Source organism: Peromyscus maniculatus, chromosome 9, assembly GCF_049852395.1.
Source record: "Peromyscus maniculatus bairdii isolate BWxNUB_F1_BW_parent chromosome 9, HU_Pman_BW_mat_3.1, whole genome shotgun sequence".
NCBI classification, from domain to species: Eukaryota; Metazoa; Chordata; class Mammalia; order Rodentia; family Cricetidae; genus Peromyscus; species Peromyscus maniculatus.
This window is the reverse complement of record NC_134860.1, coordinates 58496122-58519412: the sequence shown is the minus strand read 5'-3', so window position 1 is coordinate 58519412 and position 23291 is coordinate 58496122. Positions and strand designations below refer to the sequence as shown.

The following is a 23291-nucleotide window of genomic DNA, read 5'->3' as shown; positions in this document are numbered from 1 at the left end:
CTTCTCTTCACACTGTGAGCTGCAGTTTCCTGCCAGTGGTTCTCAACATTTCCAACAATGGGCCCTGTCCTGAAAGGAGCCTGGGAGCGTTCCCTTACAGTTTCTACCCCATTCTTACAGGGCCCAAGAAAGAAAAGTTTCCATTAATTTAGCTATGTGAACGAACAATCCAACAATGCCTCCTCCTAGTCCTCTTTCAGTCAAAGAATTAATTCAAATGATGTAAAGCTGGGGACATTTCCAGTGAGAAATTTTAAAATGCATATATTGACAAGTTATCTTGCATAATTTATCATTTAACCATTCTGCTGGAGCACTGAAGTCCTGAGTCTGAAATCTCTGGTCCGAAAGGACTTTAAGGTCTCTGGACGCAGCTACTGCATTCATACACAGTAAAGTAGAAAGGACCACTGTGGCCCAGATGACTGTGCTATTGGCCCCGGGACTCAAAGACTGGAAAGTGGACCCAGGCCTTGAAGAGAGGAAGTCAAGTCTCTTCTACAAACTCTTCAAATTCCTGCCTGTGTTTTTGGAGTTCTTATAACTAATTCCCTTCTTGACTTATCACAATGTATTAGCACCCCTGCACAGGGTTGGGGGTGTTGAACTTGACTGTCAACATGGCTGGATTGAGAGATGTTTATTGAAGCATACTTCTGAGTGTGTCTGTGAAGGTGTTTTCAGAGAAGACTGATATGAGGGGCAGTAACTGGGAGGAAAGAAACACCCCAAATGTAGGCTATGCCATCCAATGGTCTGGGGGCCAAGACAGAAGAAGACCTGTGAGAGAAGACAGGCAGTTTATGAAACAAGCTCCATGCCAATGTACCTGCCAATGCTGCTGTGCTCTGGCCTCTTTGGCCTTTCAAAGTGAGCTCACCACCAGCGACTATCCAGGGAGCCTCCAGGCCTGCAGTGGCAAACTAGCCCAGCTTCTCAGACTGAGCAACCAGGTTCTCAACCTCTCCAGCATGAGGACGGCCACTGCTCAATAAATCCCTTTACAATATATAATTATACAACACATGTAGAGGCCATGGGTTCTATTCCTCCAAGGAAGCTTCATCCATACACTGCTGATCACATCTCCTACTGTGCACTACCTGGAAACGCTTCATACATGTTCTGTTTGAAAGTACGGCTTCATCCCCTAGCACAGTGCCTGGTACACAGCAGAACTCCGTGGATCATTGTTGAGCCAACGAGTAGCTTTGTGGCCAAATTCACTGAGTTACCTCCCTTCAATCTCAGAATGCCTGGTGCATTTTGTCAATGCATTGCTAAGTGTCAAATCAAACGGACCCTTCAGAGAGAATCTAGCCTGCCCTGCCTGAAACCTCTGATGTCACAGCTACTGATTCTTCTCTAGACACTCACCAACTTCTCTAGACATCTCTGTATAGCCTTCCCACCTGCATGCCTCCTCCACTCCTTATCTTATTTCCTCTGCCCATTCTGAGAATCAAAATGCAATTTGTTTCTGCAGGAACCGACATGCCTGAGTGGCCACCATCACATACCCAGCTCCAGGTGTAATGACGCCTGTGAGCCAGGAACATCTCCACCAGGGTTCATCCCTTGCACTGTAATCCAACCATACAGAACCTTCTTGCTCTCATTCTCTCTTTTGTATTCCCCCATCAAGACAGGGTTTCTCTGGTTTTACTGGCTGTCCGGGAACTTGCTCTGTAGACCAGGCTGGCCTCAAACTCACAGAGATCCACCTGCTTCTGCCTCCTGAGTGCTGGGACTAGAGGCATGCACCACCACGTTCAGCAGAAGCCTTCTCTTAAACACACAGGCAGTTCGTCACATCATCTTTGTCTTTACCTATAGCCCCGAGAACACAAATACTCCTCAACTTACCATGAGGCTATATCCTGAGAAACCCACTGTAAGTTAAAAATGCCAAGCTGAAAACTGCCTTCACTTAACCCACCAGACATTCCACTGTGGAGCACAGAACACTGGAGGGGTCAGTGTTTCTTCCTCATGATTTAGGGACTGACTGGGAGAAGTGACTACTTTTGCAGCCCAAGCCCAGCAAAGAGAAAACTGGCCACATGACACCAGGCTAAGGAACAGCCAAACTGAAAATCTGCAGCTGCTACTGAATATGTACTACTTCTAGACCACAACAGTGACGACAAAACAAACCCACCACCCTGCCTTAACCAACTACTGCAAATCAGAAACGCCTGTGTGGCGATCATCTTCCTGACCTAGCGTCACCTATTTCCCACCCACTCTACACTCAGGTCTTTCGATCACTCCCTCCTGTCCACTCCACGTCACTCTCTACCCGGAGCTAGGTTACTCCTCCTCAACTTTGATTCCATGCTTCAACTCTCCAGTCTACTCATCCAATGCCCACACGATCAGGGAAGACTTGCTGGAGGGCCCCGTCACAGAATTGTGCCCAAGGTCCCTTCCTGGATAAAGCCCAGTCCTCAAGTTTTTCATCATGCATACCAGCCCTTACCTGTAGGAATTCTCAGAAACCTTCCAGAGCACTCACTGCATGCAAGGTCAGTACTGGAGGCTTTGCTCAATGAAAACAAAACCAAAACTGGTGTCTGAGAGCAATGCCTGTTCCCTTGACTCCTTCCACTACAGTTTCACCCACGTGCAAGACCGATCTTTTGCCGTGTAGCTCCTCAAAATCCTATGAGATCTTCAAGATCTGCCTCCATGATGCTCCCTCCCACACGTGTAACCAGGAAGTGATGAGACCATGTATGTGCTCTGGGGCCTGGGGAAGCTGTGTCCTTTTTAGGGGCCTCTGCCTCGGTGAGAAGAGCGGACAGTAAATTAACATCAAGGGCCTTCACATGAAACACACCCTACCTACCAGGCTTTCAAGTCCTGACTCAAAAAAGACACAAAAGATCGGTGTTCTAGGAGACACCTGTATTTAAGGAGAGCTGCCCAGAGGTGGAAAGGCAAGAGGAGGACAAAGTAAAGTCCAAAGACGTGTGGAAAGACTCAAGGGTTGTAAAGAATTACTATGTCCCAAGCAAAGATTGCTGCTGTACAAATGGAGAGACCGCTGTATATGTCAGAACTGCTTTCCTACGCTGAAAATGTTATCTTTTTTTTTTTTTTTTTTTGGTTTTTCGAGACAGGGTTTCTCTGTGTGGCTTTGCACCTTTCCTGGAACTCACTTGGTAGCCCAGGCTGGCTTCGAACTCACAGAGATCCGCCTGCCTCTGCCTCCCAAGTGCTGGGATTAAAGGCGTGCGCCACCACCACCTGGCCTTTCCTACCCTGAATAGGCAAAGAGTCATGCAAAGTCCTCTGAGATACATGCCTGGTGAGGCAGCTGTACCCCGTGTTCCTATTGACTTCCACAAAGAGAAGAGTGGAGGGACACAGGACAGTCACGGGGGTGGGGGGGGAGTGGGTGTAGGGGGCCGAGACCCGTAGAGCAAAGGCCACTCACAGTGCCTACTTCTCTGAGCTTCAGCAGTGGCCCAGGCTTCACTTCAGAGCAGATAGTTCTGTAAGCCAGAGAGCGTTGGCTGTGTGACAATAAAGGGTCCAATACCAACAGCTGAACAGGGGGCACTGCCTTGGAAAAAGTCCCTCCTGTCAGCATGACTGCCCGCAACCCAGTGTTTCCTGGAGCGGCCTCCTCCAGAAGGACGAACAGAAGTCTCTTCACTGGTGCTGCTCAGTTTGCATAAACCTTCACCCACAGAGCTGAGTCACACTAAGCCCCACTAACTAAGTAAGCACCACGGTAAGTGTGACTGTACAGAAATGCAACCAGGCTCTCGATGAATGAATGTGCCAATTAACGTTTCCCAAGTACGTCCAAAGCCAAAGGCACTCAGCTTCCTTGGTCTTCCTTTTTCTCCTCAATGGGTTGATGACGTCACTAGCCCCAGCTCTCCTTCCTAACTGGCGGCCCTATGGAGCATTTCTCAAGCTTCTTTTTTTCCCCTGCAGAAAACTGGCAGACCTGCATCATCACCGTCTTTCTTCAGCTCCCAGAGACTGAAGGTTGAGAAATTCTGAAAGGTGAAAAGCACCAGGCCTGACATGGTGGCATGATTCAGACCCCAAGGACACTGTGGAGTCACTGGGGCTGGAGGCTTGGCTCAGACAACATGACTGGAAGGTTTTGTTTGTTGTGGCCTTGATTTGTTTGTTTCCAGTGTTGGGGATCCAACTGCGGCCTCAAGCATGCTAGGTAACCTCAGCCACTGGGTTACACTACCAGCCTAGTATTCTGTGTGTGTGTGTGTGTGTGTGTGTGTGTGTGTGTGTGTGTGTGTGTGTGTGTGTGTGTTGTGTGTGTGTGTGTTGTGTGTGTGTGTGTGTGTGTGTGTGTGTGTGTGTGTGTGTGTGTGTGGTGTTTGCAGGCACACACATATATGTTTGGTTACATGTGCCTATGGGGGCCAGAGGACAACCTTGAATATCATTCCTGAGGAATGCCAAGGTGCTGTGAATATCACTCTGTATAAATAAAATGCTGATTGGCAAGTAGCCAGGCAGGAAGTATAGGTGGGATAAGCAGAGAAGAGAATTCTGGCAACAGGAAGGCTGAGTGGGGAGACACCAGCCTGCTGTCCAGGGAGCAACATGTAAAGGCAACAGGTAAAGCCATGGAACATGTGGTGACATACAGATTAACAAAAATGGGCTGAGTTTAAGTGTAAGAGTTAGTCAATGGTAGGCCTGAGCTAATGGCCGAGCAGTTTAAATAATATAAGAGTCTGTGTGTTTATTTTATAAGTGGGCTGTGGGACTGCCAGGGCTTGGTTGGAGCTGGAGAGAAACTCTCGAGCTACACCATGGACCTTTGTGAGTGCGTCTGTGTGTGTGGGTGGTAGGTATTATGTTTATGTTAGTAGGGTGTGTGCACACGGACATGGGGTGCACATCTGTGTGGAGGCCAGAAGGAGATGTCAAATGTCTTCTCCTGCCTTAGTTTTTAAGACAGTCTCTCACCGGCCCTGGAACACACCAATTCTGCTAGGATAGCTGACCAATGAGATCTGGGGGTTCACATTACCAGCTGTGGGTTTATAGACATACACCAGTGTGTGCCCAGCTTTTATCTGGGTGCTGGATCTCCAAACTCAAGTCTCCATGCCTATACAGCAAGCACTGTACTGCCTAAGCCATCCTTCTCTAGCCCAAATCCACCACCCCCAACCCACCCCCACTTTTCTTTTTGAGACAGGATCTTTACTGGCCTGGAGCTCTGCCTCCCTCTGCTTCCCTGCTGCTGGGACTGCAAGCTTGTGCCACGGCGCCCAACCTCCTTACGTAAGTTCTGGGGACAGAACTCAGGCCCCAGCCTTGTAATCACTTTTCTACCTGAACCCCCCTCTCCAGCCTCTTCTGATTTCACTCAGTTCTGGAATCTCAGGTTTCCCGCGTTGGTTTTTTTTTGCCAGGCCCTTGATACGGTCTCCTCCTCTGAATCCTTCCCTCTGTGACAACTTACCAGCCCCCAGCACATATGTGGCAAGTGTCATTGTGTGTCTTTGACAGGCCGTGACACTTCTGTGGGGTATGGCTAGCTTCCCTTGGCTGGCACAGCATCGGCTTCTCCTGATGCTACTCCCACACCTGCCAGCTGCTCTTTGCTTTTCCTCTGTCCAACTCCATCACATGGCAGATGGAGGAAAATGCCCTCCATACCACGTCCTTGCATAGGCTGAGGGGCCTACATTTCCTCATCTGGTAGCAAAGGGTAACATTTACGTGTCAGCCTGGCTAGGCCATGGTACCCATTTGTTTGGTCCAGCGCCAACCTAGATGTCCCTGTGGCGGGGGGGGGGGGGGGACACGACACACGGACATGTAAAGACGTGAGTGGTAGTTACGTTTGTAGACTTTGAGTAGAGCTGGTTATCCTTCACGGTGTGAGTGGGCCTCATCCACTCAGAGGGAGGCCTTAAGAGGAAGCATGAGGGTCTTCAACACAGGGAACTCGGCCTGAGATTACTGTCCTGGTTAAGTTTATGACAGTGTGACACAAGCTAGAGTCACCTGGAAGGAGGGAACCTCAATTATTATGGAATTGTCTTCATAAGCTCCAGCTGTAAGCCATCTTCTTAATTTGTGATTGAAGGGCAAGGGTCAGGCCTATTGTAGGCCGTGCCATCCCCGGGCTGGTTGGTCCCAGGTTCTATAAGAAAGCAGGCTGAACAAGTCATGAGGAGCAAGCCAGTAAGCAGTACCCCTCCATGGACTTTGCATCAGCTCCTGCCTCCAGGTTCCTGCCCTGCTTCAGTTCCTGTCCTGCCCTCCATCGTTGATGAACAGCAATATGGAAGTGTAAGCCAAATAAACCTTTTCCTCCCCAGCCTGCTTTTTGGTCATGGTGTTCCATCACAGCAATAGAAACCCTAAGACATTATCTTTGGTTTCCAGACTGAAACATCAGTTCCAGCCAGGACTCCCAGCCTACTGACGCACCCTGCTGACTTGAAGCTTGCAGGGGCCCTCCAATTACAAGCTTACTTTTCAAAGTTGAGCATCATTTCTCAATCTCTTTCTCCTTCCCTGACACGCCCCTACCTTGCTGAGTTTTCAGAATGTGTCAATCTGAAATCTAAAAACCCCCAAATGTGAAACGCTTGGACACAGATCTGCATCATGCTATAGTTTAGACATGTGCCTCTCCTTCACCTCACCTCCCCACCTTGTTGGAAACTTGTTCCCGGGGTAGGGGGATTGGAGATGATGGGGAACCTCCCAGAGGTGGAGCCTAGTGAAAGTTTCTAAGGCCAGTAGGAGTGTGCCTTCAGGAGGGTTTAGGGCAGTGGTTCTCACCCACCCTAACACTACAACCCTTTGATACAGTTCCTCATGTTGCCGTAACCCCCAACCATAAAATGATTTTTGTTGCTACTTTATAGCTGTAATTTTGCTACTGTTATGAATTGTACTGTAAATATGATATGCGACCCCTGTGAGAGTTGTTTGAACCACAGGTTGAGAACCACTGGCTTAAGGAATTCCTCACAGGAGCTGGGCCTGAGCCTGCCCCACCCAGTCTCTCCGGCTTCCCTCACTGCAATCCACCATGAGGTGCAACAGCCCAGGTCGCCTCACCAGAGGCCTGTGCTGTCTGGACTTCCAGCGCCCCAGATTGTCAACCAAGTAAGCTCTTTTCTCTTTGTAAGTGATCTGCCTCAGTCACTTTGTTGAGCTAACGGAGAAGCTAATACATACCCCAGTTAAGAATTCCACACCACGAGCTTTGTTTCATAGACAAAATTATTAAAATGGTTATATGAAATTACTTTGGAGCCATACGCATAACGTATCTATGAAATAGAACTGAACTGTGTGTTCAGACTTGAGCTCCATCCCCATGGAATACCTCATTATGTTTATGAAAATATTCCAACATTTAAAAACCCCAGATAAGGATGGATACACACCTATCAGCCCACACATGTTGTAAAACCTACAGATTCTGTTTTTCTGGGGAACTTTGACTAATACCTGGGTCATGAAAGTAACTCGTATTTATGTATACGTCTTCTAAGTTTAATTAGGGCAAATGGATACCTTCAATAAATACATCATTTGATTTCTAAAACACCATGACTATTATATTAAAATCAGCGATTTTGCTTAAGGTTTCTGAAATGAGACCTTGTTAAAAGGCATTAATAAGCATGATGTCAAAAAATTATACCCAGGCTACTAAAGGATTTTGAGTTAAAGGAGCAATTATTTCCAGAGGTAATACAAAAGTCATAACTTCATTCAGCGCTTTCAATTCTCAATCCCTAATTTTCAGCAAAAGCTTATTTCCTTAGTGAATGGATCTCTAGATAGCTTTAGAAAAAAAAATTACAGCCTTGAACCAGTCAAGTCTAAATTATGGGCCCCTAAAAATCATGCTCACAGCAGTATTTTGCTAATAAATAAATCCCTCATGAAGACAACCCTTTATAAAGCAAGCAATAAGCGTCCCTGGGTGTCTGTCCCGTGCAGCAGGCACTGGTGGGAACAAAGCACTTCCAGCAAGGCCTTTGGGGACAGAAAGTGGCATCTACTCCGCACCACAAAGGTTCCCAATGTGGTGCTGCAGCCTTCCTTCTGAGGAAAGGCTTCTATAAAACCTCACGGGGTGGAGGGAGCCCAAACTGGCAATAAACACAGTCACCAAGCAGGTCCCCTGGAGCAGTGCAACAGAAACCTACTCTGAATGCCAATCAGCGACACAGAACCACCATGGCATCTGCCTGGACCCTGAACCAACAAAGCACGGGTGGATCTCCAGCTCTGCCACCCGACTCCAGACTCAGAAGGGCACTCACTCCACATGCTTCCTAACCGACTTTCATGACCATAACTAAAGAACAACATTATATAATGCAAGCCAGGTGATGGTGGCGCACGGCTTTAATCCCAGCACTCGGGAGGCAGAGGCAGGTAGATCACTGAGTTCGAGGCCAGCCTGGGCTACAAGGGTTCCAGGACAGCCAGAGCTATAAAAAAAAAAAAAAAAAAAAACCAACCGTGTCTCAAAAAACAAAACAAAACAAAAAAAGCAACAAACTACAAGGTCACACCACAGCAGGTATGGTTTTATTTGGGGTCCAGTCGCTAAGCTGGGGAGTCCAGACCATGAAATGAGCAAAGCTCTGAACTTTGTCCTACTCTGAACACAAAATCCACCGGCGTGATTGAGAAGGTCTGCGCTGCTGCCTGGCATTAAGTTAATATATAACAACCACCCCACATCAGAGAGAGGAAAAACCAACAGTTAAACATACACTCAAGAGAAACCAAAACTGGCATCATCGGCTGGGTGTTGGGGGGCGGCGGGCAGCAAGGATGCCAGTACTCTGGTGGCTCTGTCTGTGCCCGCCCCGCTTGCCCACGTATGTGCAGTTGTTTGCTGGCAATGAGATGGGCCTGTGCCCGCGGTTCCCGGTCCATGCTGCACCCACTTAATAGAGCTTAGGCCAGGAGTGGCAGGGACCCGGGAAAGTGATCTGACTGCTCAGTTCAGGAGCGCGTCCAGAGGTTCCCAGGGAACACTCCAAATGGCTTTCCCACAGATTTCATAAAAATATGTCACTCTCAGTCAGCACCGATGACGCCGTGCCCCTTTTTATTCGGAATCAGTCAACACACAGCACCACGGGGAGGAAGCCATGGAGTTCCAGTCACTCTCACAACACACTTACATTAACCCTGACAACAGCGCAGGCTTTTCTAGATGAAAAACACTGCCACCATGTCCCAGGACACTTTGGGGCATTATTCTAAAGACTAATGCAGAGCACACCAGTATTAGAATGAACACCTTCCCTATTTCTGACCCGGTACAGAGTGGAATCTACCTCTGTCTCTTCCTCTTACAGTCCAGCCATATAAGGAAGCTGCTGCCCCAGCACACAGCATTATGAGGGGGTTGAAAGGCCTTACTTGTGCCTCTTTGAAAACTCTTTAGCAAGAGTTCCAACACTGGGACACTGCTCTTTTGTGTGCAAAGTTTAAGGAGTGATGATGCCCTTGACTAAAGTTTCTGACTCTGTCACTGGATCCTGCTGGGTAAAAGGACATTTGTCCTCAGGGAAATCAGGGACAAAGCCAACTGTCCAGAAGAATCTTGTTCTCAGAACCTTTAACGTGTGTGATGAAAAAAAATTTAAAAATTTCTATATTCAATTGATATGATTTCATAGACCAAACCACATCCCTCCTAAAAGCACCTAAATGTGCAAATAAAAGCAAAAGAGATGAAAAAAGGTACACCTAGTAAGAGGTAAAGCACTGGGAATACTAACCATGTAGCCGACAGGCTATGCCTTTGCTGTGTTAGGGCTGCCCAGGTTCACAGGCGCCTCTCTCCAGCTTTCCCAGCAGGCTATACAAGCAAGGAATGTGCACGTGACTAGATGTCTGCTACAGAGACTTCATACACCCTGATCCCAAATGCAGCAAAAATAAGTAAAGAATGAGGCCCCTGTGTGCCACTCATCCAGCGTGGGCACCCATGTCCCTGTGTCCCTGCAGGAGTGGCCCTTGCTCGCCAGGTCAGTTTAATGGACCAGCTCTGTTTACCTGTCCTGAGTAATGAAGTGAAACAACATGCTGAGCTTTCCCAACACTGATACCATCTACACGGCCGATGGTTTTAACCCTAGCGGCACCACCGGGAAAAATGGCGAGCAAGCCCATCGAGACCAGCAAGGAGCCCCACTCCTCCTGTCCGTCCACGGAGGCTCCCGGGAAAGCATCCTGGCCCATGCTCACACTCTCAGCCTATATCTACACTGGTCTCACACAGGCGGGCTGCCTTCCAAAAGCAGGAACCCTTGCTATATACAGGCACAGAAAAACAGGAATTTTCTTACAAGTGGTTTGCCAACCAAACACTTCACTCAGGGCTAGGAAAGCTCAGTGACTGAGCCCATGCCTAGTATCTGGAAGCCCATCCCCCAGGGAAACACCATCCCCCAGGAAAACCTTTCACTCTGTTTTTATTAATATTATTATTACTACTACCTTTTTAAAAAGAACTTATTGCTGTATGTATATATGTGTGCTTGTATGTCTGGGCCAAAACAGCACGTATGGAGGTCAGATGATGGCCTGCAGGAATGTATGGGTTCTGAGGCTCAAATTCAGGTTGTCAGACTTGGTGGCAAACGCCATTACCTGCTGAGCCACCTTGCTGGCTTCTGTTCCGACATTTCTTACATGCCAAATCCTGTTTGAAGCCCTGGAGATGGCAAGGAGGAAGGACACACCTACTGCACCTATTTATCAGACCCTGCCAGGCCACGTGCTGTGTTCAAGGCCTGTCACCGGAGTCCGAGTTCTCAGAAGGATGCTCGGAGGCATGACCTTATCTCCAGGTGGCAGATGAGGAGTGGGGCAGATGGCATCCAGCAGTGAGCGTGGGAACTGGAGTACATTGCAGCTGAGTCTGGGCTTGTGTGCTCTTGAAGACTTCCTCAGACTCACAATTCCTCTGGCCAAGGAAAAACGACAGTCTATAACAAGTTTCCAAAGCTAGCCCATAGAATTAGAGGGAGGAAGAAGGATGCTCCTTCGCCAAAGAACTGAAAGAGGACAGATTTCAGCTAATCAAACATAAGCAAAACCTAGGACTTGACTGAAATAGTCACGTATTAGTTCAAATTAATACCAGAACACGGTAGATAATAAGTAGTTATTAGGATATGGTTAATATCAGAGTCACTGAAAAGAAGCTGAAGACACCCCTGTAAGTCATCACTTAAGACTTGTCTACTAATATGAAATATTGTACTGGACAATCTATACTTTTATTCCTGGGCTTAAACTAATTCTATATTATACAAGGGAAAGAGAAAGAAGGCAAACCTCAGAACAGAACCCTCAGCTTACTGTGAAACAGCCAGGGTTGGATCCCAGGATGCTGCCTCCTGTTTTATTTTCTGATATACTTAGGTCCACGTTTGAAATAACATGGTCATGATATGGGCATACTGTACAGCGCATGGGCATTTGCACATGCATGACCACAGGCACCTACCGGTATATATCCATGTGGAGATATATATATATATCTCCACATGAAGAGATGTATCAATATGAAGATATATATCCATATAAACATTTCTTAGAGTTGATCTGACCTGAAGAATCTCATGTCCTAAGAGGCCTTCACAAAGACTTTTTAGTGCCTTTCATCTGTGGAAATGTAGAAAAGTCTGCCCCTTTTCCTTGCTGTGGTGTACCGGGTATTTCAGGGTACTATGGGAAGTGGATACTGCAGCCATCACCCTTAACGAGGTCACTTTCAGAGTGGACTACAGAAGCAAAGCATGCAGAACAGCAGGGTGTAGCCACCTGGCCCCGGGGCACACTGATGGGAGGGTGCTTGTGGGGCTTAACCACTAGTTCAGAAGCCAGAGCAGCTGCAAAGCAGAAAGTGTCATGGAGGTGGGACACCAGTGAAGTGTCATGGAGGAAAGACACGACTGAAAGGATCATGGAGGTAGGATATGAGTGAAAGTGTCATGGAAGTGGACATGAATGAAAGTGTCATGAAGGTGAGACATGAGCGGAAGTGTTGTGCAGGAGGAGGAACATGAGTGGAAGTGTCATGGAGGAGGGACATGAGTGGAAGTGTCATGGAGGAGGGACATGGTGAAAGGTCATGGAGGAGGGACATGGTGAAAGGTCATGGAGGAGGGACATGAGTGGAAGTGTCATGGAGGAGGGACATGGTGAAAGGTCATGGAGGAGGGACATGAGTGGAAGTGTCATGGAGGAGGGACATGGTGAAAGGTCATGGAGGAGGGACATGAGTGGAAGTGTCATGGAGGAGGGACATGGTGAAAGGTCATGGAGGAGGGACATGAGTGGAAGTGTCATGGAGGAGGGACATGAGTGGAAGTGTCATGGAGGAGGGACATGGTGAAAGGTCATGGAGGAGGAACATGAGTGGAAGTGTCATGGAGGAGGGACATGAGTGGAAGTGTCATGGAGGAGGGACATGGTGAAAGGTCATGGAGGAGGGACATGAGTGGAAGTTCATGGAGGAGGGACATGAGTGGAAGTATCATGGAGGAGGGACATGGGTGAAATGGTCATGGAGGTGGGACATGGTGAAAGGTCATGGAGGTGAGACTTGGTCACAGGGAAAGACGGAATGTTTGGCGTGGCTCGAGAGAAGGTAGGATATGATGGCATGATAGTTGGCCCTTTCAAAATTGGAATCAAATAAGGAGAAATAATACCGACTTTTTTCACAAAATCTTCCGTAAGATGGGCCGAAAAGGAACACTACCAAACTCAATCTATGAGGCCAGCATACCCTGATAACAAATGCAGAAAAAGATGTGACAGAAGAGGAAAACACACAACAGCTAGGCATGGTCATCCACGCCTGTGTCCCAAGGTTCAGGAAACTGAAACATGAGGATCTCAAGTTCAAGGTCAGCCTGGTGACACTATGTCTCAAAAAGGCAATCCCAACAACCATACACCAATCAATCATCCTTATGACTATAGAAACAGAAGTCATAAAATCACTAGCCAACCAAGTCCATCAACAAGAAAATGATTATATATCACAACAGACTGGGATTATCATAGAAATGAGAGTGTGTGTCTGAGGCTGGAGAGATGGCTCAGAGGTTAAGAGCACTGGCTGTTCTTCCAGAAGTCCTGAGTTCAGTTCCCAGCAACCACATGGTGGATCACAACCATCTATAATTAGAACTGGTACCCTCTTCTGGCATGTAAACAAAACACTGTATACACGATAAATAAATCTTTAAAAAAAAAAAAGTTGTCTTTCTACAAAAAAAAAAAAAAATGAGGATGTCTTAAACATTAAAAAATCCCTTATGCTGGAGGAGAACAACAAATATGATCAAAATACACTGTACAATTGATAAAGATTATTTTTCAAAATTTAAATGCATCTGAGGAAAAATTAAACTCATAATGGGATACATTACCATTATGAAAAAATTATATGATCATTTCACTTTAAAAATTAAGCTCCTATTCATAACAGAAACATCCAATAAACAAAGGACTAGCCAGGAAAAGTCTTCAAGCTGATAAAATCATCTCTAAGTATGCACACTGCATCGTGAAAGAATAGACATTCTCTCCTAGGACAAAAGTAGGGTGCCACAGTCACCATTTCTGGTCCCCATCATTCTGCCCAGCACAGTTTAGCAAAAATGTGGAGATAAAGGCATTCAGACTGGAAAAGAAGTACCATCATTTCTCTTTCCCTGTGTCATAATCTTACACAGAAAATATAATAAGTATAACACTAAGAAACCACTGAGCTAGGAAATAAACTCGGAAAGCTGCTAGATAAAGACAAAATGGAAAAGAGCCAGCCCCATGTCCAGATCACTGCAATAAACCATTCCCACAGGAGCTGTAGGAAAGAACTCCATCTACAACAGCACCAGAGAAAAGTAACATGTAGGGACACTTTAACCAGGGAAATACAAAACGACACTGAAAAACTATAAAACAGTGTTGACATTCAAGACCTCAATAAATGGATTCACTGCAGTCAGAATGGAAATGTGCCTCAAATTCATCTACAGACTCAATGTAAGACCATCAAAATCCCAGCTAATTATGTTTCATAAATTTGAAGGCTGATCCTGTAATTCATTATGAAAATTTAAGGGACCTAGTAGAGCATAAATGTTCTTGAAAAGGATATCTTATATCTCACAATTTCAATGCTTACCACAAAGCTACAGAAATCAAGATGGTGGTATTGGCATAAGGACAGATATACAAGACAACAGAAAAAAAAAATAGCTCAGTTGGAGTCATTAAAATTAGAAACTTTGAGGCAAAGAACACAAGCACTAAATAAAATGAAAATCTGTAGAATAGGAGAGATAGTTGCAGACCACTGGTCTACTAACAATCTAAAATCCAAAGCAAGAAACACAGCTCGGGTTGGAGAGATGGCTCAGAGGTTAAGAGCACCGACTGCTCTTCCAGAGGTCCTGAGTTCAATTCCCAGCACCCACATGGTGGCTCACAACCATCTGTAATGAGATCTGGCACCCTCTTCTGTGTTCATAATAAATAAATAAAAGTAATTAAAAAAAAAAAAGAAGCACAGCTCAACAACAAAATGACAAGTCATCCAGTTAAACCAGCACAGAACTTGAACAGACGAATATGGAAACAGATTCAAATCACCAATGAGCACACATAAAAAGATATAAACATCATTATACATCAAGAGAATGCATCTCAAAACCGGGGAGACAGCATTTCATGCCCGCTGAGACAGCAATGTTAACGATGGTTGCCAGGGGTGGGAGAAGGGGTGAATATGGACTTGTTACTTGATGGGTGGGGTTTTGAGGGACTGGGGAGATGGCTCAGAGGGCAAAATGTTTGCTGTGAAAGCATGAGGAACTGAGTTCAGATCCCCAGGCCCCACACAAAAGCCAGGTGCGAGGCCATGCACACCTGTAACCCCAGTGCTTGGGATGGAAGACAGAGACAGATGGGCTCGCAGGCAGGCCAAAAAATGTTAAGTTCCAGGTTCAGTAAGAGACCTTGTCTTAAGTGAATAACGCAAAGAGAAGTAACATGGAGGGATGGAGGGATGGATGGATGATTGATTGATAGAAATAAAGGAAGGAAGGGAGTAAGGAAGGAAGGGAGTAAGAAAGGAGGAAGGAAGGAAGGGAGGGAGGGAGGGAGGGAGGAAGGAAGGAAGGAAGAAAGATAGAAAGAAAGAAAGAAAGAAAGGAAGGAAGGAAGGAAGGAAGGAAGGAAGGAAGGAAGAAAGGAAGGAAGAAAGAAAGGAAGGAAGAAAGGAAGAAAGAAAGGAAGGAAGAAAGGAAGGAAGGAAGAAAGGAAGGAAGAAAGAAAGGAAGGAAGAAAGAAAGAATAGATATCAAACAAATGCCTTACTCTCTCTGTCACGAGAATTTCTGTGAGTCAGGAAGCAGTTTTTACCAAAAATTGCATCTGCCATGTCTAGATTTCGACCTCATAGCCTCCAAAGCTGTGAGAAATACATTTCTGCTGCCAAGGCCACCTACTATATGGTATGCTGATACAGCAGTCCGGGCAACAGACTGAGATATCATCCAGGCTGTCTGGTCTATTGAGAGAATTTTTTTTTTTTTTTGGTTTTTCGAGACAGGGTTTCTCTGTGTAGCTTTGCGCCTTTCCTGGAGCTCACTTGGTAGCCCAGGCTGGCCTCGAACTCACAGAGATCCGCCTGGCTCTGCCTCCCGAGTGCTGGGATTAAAGGCGTGCGCCACCACCGCCCGGCTATTGAGAGAATTTTAAGACACAGAATTTATTTCCTAGATCTAACACAGAAATTTCACTTAAAGATCTAAAAATAACATTCTTGCCATGCAAGCATAATGACCTGAGTGTGCGCTCCAGACTCCCACCCCACTACACACACCCCTCAGCTGTGGTACATGCTTGTAAACCCAGTGCTGTGAAGGCAGAGACAGGCAGCTCTCTGGCCAGCCAGCCCAGTCTACTTGGAAGGTTCCAGGCCAGTGAGAGAAGAGACTCTGTTTTAAACTTCGAGAGGTAGATAAGGGGGCCAGTGGAGGCTCAGCAGGTGGTCTCCATGACCCACATGGTGGAAGGAAAGAATCAACTAATTTAAGTTGCCTTCTAACCTCCGCATAAGCACTGTGACATGTGCATGCCCCCCCACATCATACATGTATACACATAATAGTACATAAAATAATTTTTTTTAAAAAATGTGGATGGCTCCTGATGAATGACACCTGAGGTTGACCTTTTACCTCCACATGTACAAGCACACACATACACTACACATACATGTGCCTCAGCACACATAAATACACACACTCTCTCTCCCTCCCTCCAAAAAGCTAGGCCATACTGCCTTGTGGACATGAGAGTTGAGCTTCTGGTTGTCCACAGCACTTCCTTTGAAACTCTTATAATGTCCCCATTGTCACCTTGCATGGCACTCATGGAGAGAAGCAGGATGTGGCTACCATACAGTACCCCACTCCACCCACAGGAGATGTGTCCCAAGAGCTTTAGTAGAGGCCTGTACTAAAAACAGTGTCTATCTGTGGTAGTCTGAATATAATTGGCCCCCATAGGTTCATAGGGAATGGCATTATTTGGAGATGTGACTTTGTTGGAGTGGGTGTGGCCTTGTTGGAGGAAGTGTGTCAATGTGGGGGCGGGCTTTGAGGTCTCCTACACTCAAACTACACTCAGTGTAGACAGAGTTCACTTCCTGTTCCCTGCAGGGTGAAGATGTAAAACTCTCAGCTCCTTCTCCAGCACATCTGCCTGCATGCCGCCATGTCCCACATGATGATAGTGGACTAAACCTCTGAAACTATAAGCCTCCTCAATTAAATGTTTTCCTTCATAAGAGTTATCAGGGTCATGGTGTCTCTTCACAGCAATAGAAACCCCAACTAAGACACTATCCAAACTAGTAACTCTTCCGAACCAGCATGGCCCCAAAAGGCATGTACAATCACTAGGCTGTCAAAACCAGAGATGCAAAGATGAAAATATCATGCCTCTCAGTCTCTCAGATTCACAGGAGATGAGGTAGCAATGCAAGAGCAGGTCACGTCATGTGCCAGATGCATTTTATTGGGAGAACAAAGAAGAATGAAAGGAGTTACTTATCTGATTTACCTAAGGCAGATCATGTCGTCCACATCAACAGCTGCCTGCCTTCTCATGAAAGAATGCCGTTTCCATCCACGTATCTATTAAGGGGAGAGGACTTTTGACAAGCTCTCACTAAGTAGCCCAGGCTGTCCTTGAAACCACAAATCTTCCTGCATCAGCCTCGTCAGTGCTAACCCATCATATCTAACTCTTATGATGTTCTTAATGATTAAAAGCAATGATGAATCCAGAACAGTAGTCTTCAAATCCAGTACGCTTCAAGGAATACTGAAGCTAAACAGTATGACCTTGAACTTGAGTGGGGGAGAAATGATAGCTAGAAAGCAGACTGAGGACAAGTGGTAATGTCTGACTTCTAACATGGATAAGCCAGACATCCACTCACTCACAAGCAGGGAGGAGAAAAAGAAGCAAGCAACAACAGAATAGCATCAGCCTGCCAGCTAATAACTAACAGCCAATCCACCCACTGTTGTGTTGTTATTATTATTTGGAAAAACAGACCTTTCAAGAATACCAGGCTTCATTTTTCACAGAAAACAAACCAGATTCAGTCAACTAGCCCAAGGCTAGGAGCCATTTTAAGGTGTCATGCCAAGAACCAGTGTACCTAACCTGTCCTTGGGCCCTTGGACTTGCTGGGCCCTATTAACAAGAGACCTGGTTTTCCAGAAAAATAAGTTTTGTTTGCTTGTGAGTGTGTGTGCTTGTGTGTGTGATATGAAAAACAGATATCAAAAGGTAACTATGATGTCATAAAGAAAAGAACAACACCATGTCCTAGCAGCCCTCTACATCAATTCCTTTGAAACCATCTCCCAGACACCCATAACATCCCCCCTGTCACCTATATGGCACTTAGGGAGTACCATATACTACAAAATATTCCTCCAGATCCACAGGAGATATGTCCCATGCGTCCCATAGGAGACATGGTGCTCAAATAGTTCTGAGCACTATAGTTTCATATGTGCACATATTATGATAAAGTGTGCAGTAAGACTAACAACAATCACTAATGATAAAACAGAACTGGGTGGTGGTGGTGGTACACACGTACACCTTTAATCCCAGCACTTGGGAGACAGAGGCAGGTGGATCTCTGAGTTCAAGGCCAGCCTGGTCTACAGATTGAGTTCTAGAACAGCCAGGGCTACACAGAGAAACTTTGTCTCAAAAATCCAAAATTTAATTAATTAATTAAGAAAGGAAGATTAAAGAGAGAGAGAGAGAGAGAGAGAGAGAGAGAGAGAGAGAGAGAGAGAGAATAGAATACACTTCAGGAAAGGTTAAAAGTAGGCTATTTATGAGTTTTTTGTGTCAAAACTTTCTCGCAGTCATTTTCAGATGACAGCTGGCTTTGGGTACCTGAAACCATGGAAAGAGGAAGTCCAGTGAGTGAGCTGGAAAACCATCCCTGAGACACATCCAGGGGCACCCCACCATCTTGGCAGACTCTCTGGCTCCACCCTCCACATAGAAGCAGCAGGATGGGTCAGATCTGCCCTGTGGGTTCCACACTGAGGGCCAGTACCTCACCTTTTCTGCAGAACTGTGGGCACTGAGGCACGGACACAGCCCAGGGGCGACACTTTCCACATGCCTTCATACACAGACGGCACAGCAGCCATTTCCTTGGGAAGACCAGGCAGATCCAGATCTGGTTAGCAGTAGCTAACCCTGCTGAGACAAAGGCTGTGACCTCCTCCCAAGGGGGAAGTGTCCTCTCAGCTCAAACACCATGAAAAATATGACCAGAGGACGGCCATGCCTGTGTAACCAGTGCTCAGCAGACCCAATCTTCCTCACACAGCACATCCCAGGGCACTTTTCTATTCAGAAAAAGCAGAAAACCAACATTCACTCTAGAAATTTGCTGTCTTTTGAATACTCTCTCAAAAATTACTAAATGAAGGCAGGATGCTGTAATGCATGCCCTTATTGCCAGCACTCAGGAAGCAGAGGCGGGAAGATCTTTGTGAGTTCCAGACCAGCCTGGTCTACAGAGTGAGATCCAGGACAGCCAAGGATACACAGGGAAACCCTGTCTCAAGAAAAAAAAAAAAATTAAGCTACTAAATGTGTTCAGAGAGTTTTCTGGTGACCTGGAGGGACATCCAGAGAAGGTGGCTGTCCCACTTCTGAGTAGCAGGGCCCAAGAGCTCTCCAGCTGACTCAGTCTCAGTTCACAATGATCTTTTTATCCCAGGCTGATCTGCACAGATCACTACCATCTTCAGCTCAGAGGAGTGTCCCGTTGACAAAGCTTTCTTCAAAAGCCCCAACCTGGGGACAAAGATGCCCTGTGTGGAGGAGACGAGGTTTCTATACACTTTCCAAGAAAAGCCTAAACAGCAGAGCCATCCTGACGACAGACAGCTTCACCTTCCTGGAGAGACCCCCCTCTCTCCAGAATGGAAAGGCAACGGAGATCAGCAGCAATGTCTACTCAACCACCACCACCACAAAGGACACCGGGCTCTGACAGACACCTCGGACAACAACAACAAAAACTGTAATAACCCAACTGTAATCATGAGTCAAATCAGTGGTCCAGCATTTAATAATCCTGAAATTTAATAAGCCCCTCAGCTGCAGAGTAGCTGTTGCATGGGGTTTCATTTAATTAATATCAGCAGGCTTAAAAAAGAAAACTGCAGGAAGTCACACACACACACACACACACACACACACAAAATCCCAGGGCCGACCTGGAAAAGGAAGAAACTCTGCTCCCAAGTGAGAGACGATTATTACAAGCTGCAGTGGTTCGGTTCTGGGATATTTCTCAAAGGCCTGTTCTGCTCGGTCCTCACCCATGGCTCTATTATAAGGTGTGTAAGAAGCAGGACCTAGTGAAAAGAAAGTAGGTCACTGGAGGCATACCTTTGACAGGAAGATGGAAATCCAAACCCCACCCCTTCCTGGCCAACAGGAATTGAATATCTCTGCACAGTCACATGCCTCCACCTTCTCCACCACCTACCATGATGCCACATGCTCCCCACCATGATGCTGGGCCTTGTCACAGGCCCCAAAGCCAGCCTGACTTCTGAAACCAAGACCTCAAATAAACTCTTCCTCCTCACAAGCTGTTTATAAGGATTTTGTTACAGCCACAAAAGGCCGTGAACATAGAAGGTTTGACCCATCCACCTGTGAGGATCTGAATACTACAACATGGTAAATTAGAGACATGACCTTGTAATGTTAGACTAGTCTGCCTCTGTGTTTTACCAGAAGGCTTCTAGGTCAGAGCCCATTGAGGGTGAGCACTTTGTATGAAGAGGTCAGATTACAAACAAGGATTAGAAAGAACTCTTACTTCCTCCTCCAAGATCACCTTTGGGAGCAGATGCCCAGTGGGCTCTAAGCCCTGAACATTCTTCTGCACGCTGAGCCCACAACAAGCAGCACAAACCATCTACAGGCCGAGCAGCGAGACAGGAGAGTCACCTGTAGTACCTGGGTCACCCACACTCCCTCACCTCCGAACCCAGCTTCCCTGAGAGGGAAAAGTCTAGAAGGGCTTCCTCCTCTCCTCTCCTCTCAGCAGTAAGAGATGATGGACTATTCATCATTCAAGTTACAGCTAAGATTAGATCGTGGGAATATGTCCTCTAACACCTGACCCAGACCAGCACAGCACCATAGTGCTCCAGGACTGAAGGGGACCTATGGGTGGGTGTCTGGGATATCCTGCGAGCTCCCTGGAGGAGGGATTGCTTTCAGATGGCCAGCATTGCTGCTTACGCTAGTGCTGGTTGGCTCAGTCAGGTATCATTGAAAGAAGCTTGTGTATCAGCTTCCTCCCAGGTTGAAACCTTCCATCTTAGAGGGAAATGTCTTTAAAACATAGGGCGTGTGGTAGTTTGAATGGAAATGGCCCCCATCGTATAGGGTAAAAGGTCTGAACTCACTTCTGGGTTTGAAAACCCACCCAAACCCACCAATCCCTGAGCCCGAAAACCCACCAATCCCTGGGCCCGAAAACCCACCAATCCCTGAGCCCCAAAAACCCACCAATCCCTGGCCTTGCCCCAAGCTCAGGATTTGAAATCCCACCAGTCTCCACCCTGGAACTCTCCACCCTGGAAAATTCCTCCCCAAGAACCCCTACATAAAGCCTGTTCTCTGCTACTTCTCACCTGAGCAGAGGCAGTCACCCTCTTGTGTCTTGCCCAATAAATCTCCTGTGTGAGGTGCGTTGTGTGGTGTGTATTCCCTGGCTCCCGACTGCCAGGAAACCGTTCCCCTCACAGCTGCATCACTTCCACCAGGAAACTGTTCCCCTCAGCTGTAACACTTCCACCAGGAAACTGTTCCCCTCACAGCTATAACAACACTTCCACCAGGAAACCAACCCCTCACAGCTGCATCACTTCCACCAAGAAACCGTTCCCCTCACAGCTGTAACAACACTTCCACCAGGAAACCATCCCTCTCGGAGCTGCATCACTTCCACCAGGAAACCGTTCCCCTCACAGCTGTAACACTTCCACCAGGAAACAGTTCCCCTCACAGCTGTAACACTTCCACCAGGAAACCATCCCTCTCGGAGCTGCATCACTTCCACCAGGAAACCGTTCCCCTCACAGCTGTAACACTTCCACCAGGAAACAGTTCCCCTCACAGCTGTAACACTTCCACCAGGAAACCATCCCTCTCGGAGCTGCATCACTTCCACCAGGAAACCATTCCCCTCACAGCTGTAACACTTCCACCAGGAAACAGTTCCCCTCACAGCTGTAACACTTCCACCAGGAAACCGTTCCCCTCACAGCTGCAACAACACTTCCACCAGGAAACCATCCCTCTCGGAGCTGCGTCACTTCCACCAGGAAACCGTTCCCCTCACAGCTGTAACACTTCCACCAGGAAACAGTTCCCCTCACAGCTGTAACAACACTTCCACCAGTAAACCGTTCCCCTCACAGCTGTAACACTTCCACCAGGAAACAGTTCCCCTCACAGCTGTAACAACACTTCCACCAGGAAACCGTTCCCCTCACAGCTGCAACAACACTTCCACCAGGAAACCGTTCCCCTCACAGATGTAACACTTCCACCAGGAAACTGTTCCCCTCACAGCTGTAACAACACTTCCACCAGGAAACCGTTCCCCTCACAGCTGCAACACTTCCACCAGGAAACCGTTCCCCTCACAGCTGCAATAACACTTCCACCAGGAAACCGTTCCCCTCACAGCTGCAACACTTCCACCAGGAAACAGTTCCCCTCACAGCTGTAACAACACTTCCACCAGGAAACCGTTCCCCTCACAGCTGCAACACTTCCACCAGGAAACCGTTCTCCTCACAGCTGCAACAACACTTCCACCAGGAAACCGTTCCCCTCACAGCTGTAACAACACTTCCACCAGGAAACCGTTCCCCTCACAGCTGCAACACTTCCACCAGGAACCCGTTCCCCTCACAGCTGCATCACTTCCACTGGGGAAACCTTTCCCCTCACCGCACATTTACACAGACTCATAGGGAGTGGCACTATTAGAAAGAATTAGGGCATGTGGCCTTATTGGAGTACACAGGACTTGCTGGAGAGCCTATGTCACCGAGGGAGGGGCTTTGAGGTTTCAGATGTTCAAGCCAGGCCCAGTGGCCTCTCTCTCCTCCTGCTGCCTGTCAATCAAGGTGTAGAACTCTCAGCTACCCCTCCAACACCATGCCTGCCTGCATGCCACCATGCTTCCAGCTCTGGTTATAATGGAGTAAACCTCTCAACTGCAAGCCAGCTCCAATGAAATGTTTTCCTTTCTAAAGGCTGCCTGGACATGGTGTCTCTTCACAGCAACAGAATCCGAACTAAGACAGGGTATAAGGGGAAAGGGAAACAAAAGGATTTTTAGGATAGAATATTTACAAGGAGGTGAAACACTGCATTGTTGTGGAACACTTCTTTTAAGATGCGTTACATTTGCTTATGCTGTGGAATATTCGTTTAGTGATGCAAACATGTGCTGCGTTATTTTATGTTGTATTTGTTTAACTCTGTGAAGCTGTGTTACTGTGCCTGTCTAAAACACCTGATGGGTCTCATAAAGAGCTGAACGACCAATAGCAAGGCAGGAGAAAGGATAGGTGGGGCTGGTAGGCAGAGAGAATAAATAAGAGAAATGA

The 23291-nt window shown here is 46.9% G+C and overlaps 1 protein-coding gene across 7 annotated transcripts in view; it reads right to left on the bottom strand.

Annotated features, from left to right (window-relative positions):
• Positions 1–23291, bottom strand: part of Spata13 (spermatogenesis associated 13) — a 142031-nt gene that overhangs the window by 108055 nt on the left and 10685 nt on the right. For 3 of the 7 annotated variants that reach the window (XM_076545135.1, XM_076545136.1, XM_076545138.1), the window contains exon 2: positions 19863–20003. The exons of the other annotated variants lie outside the window; for them this stretch is intronic. The gene's annotated coding sequence lies outside the window, so the exon portion shown is untranslated. The remainder of the gene's footprint in view (positions 1–19862; positions 20004–23291) is intronic. 7 annotated transcript variants of the gene reach the window in all.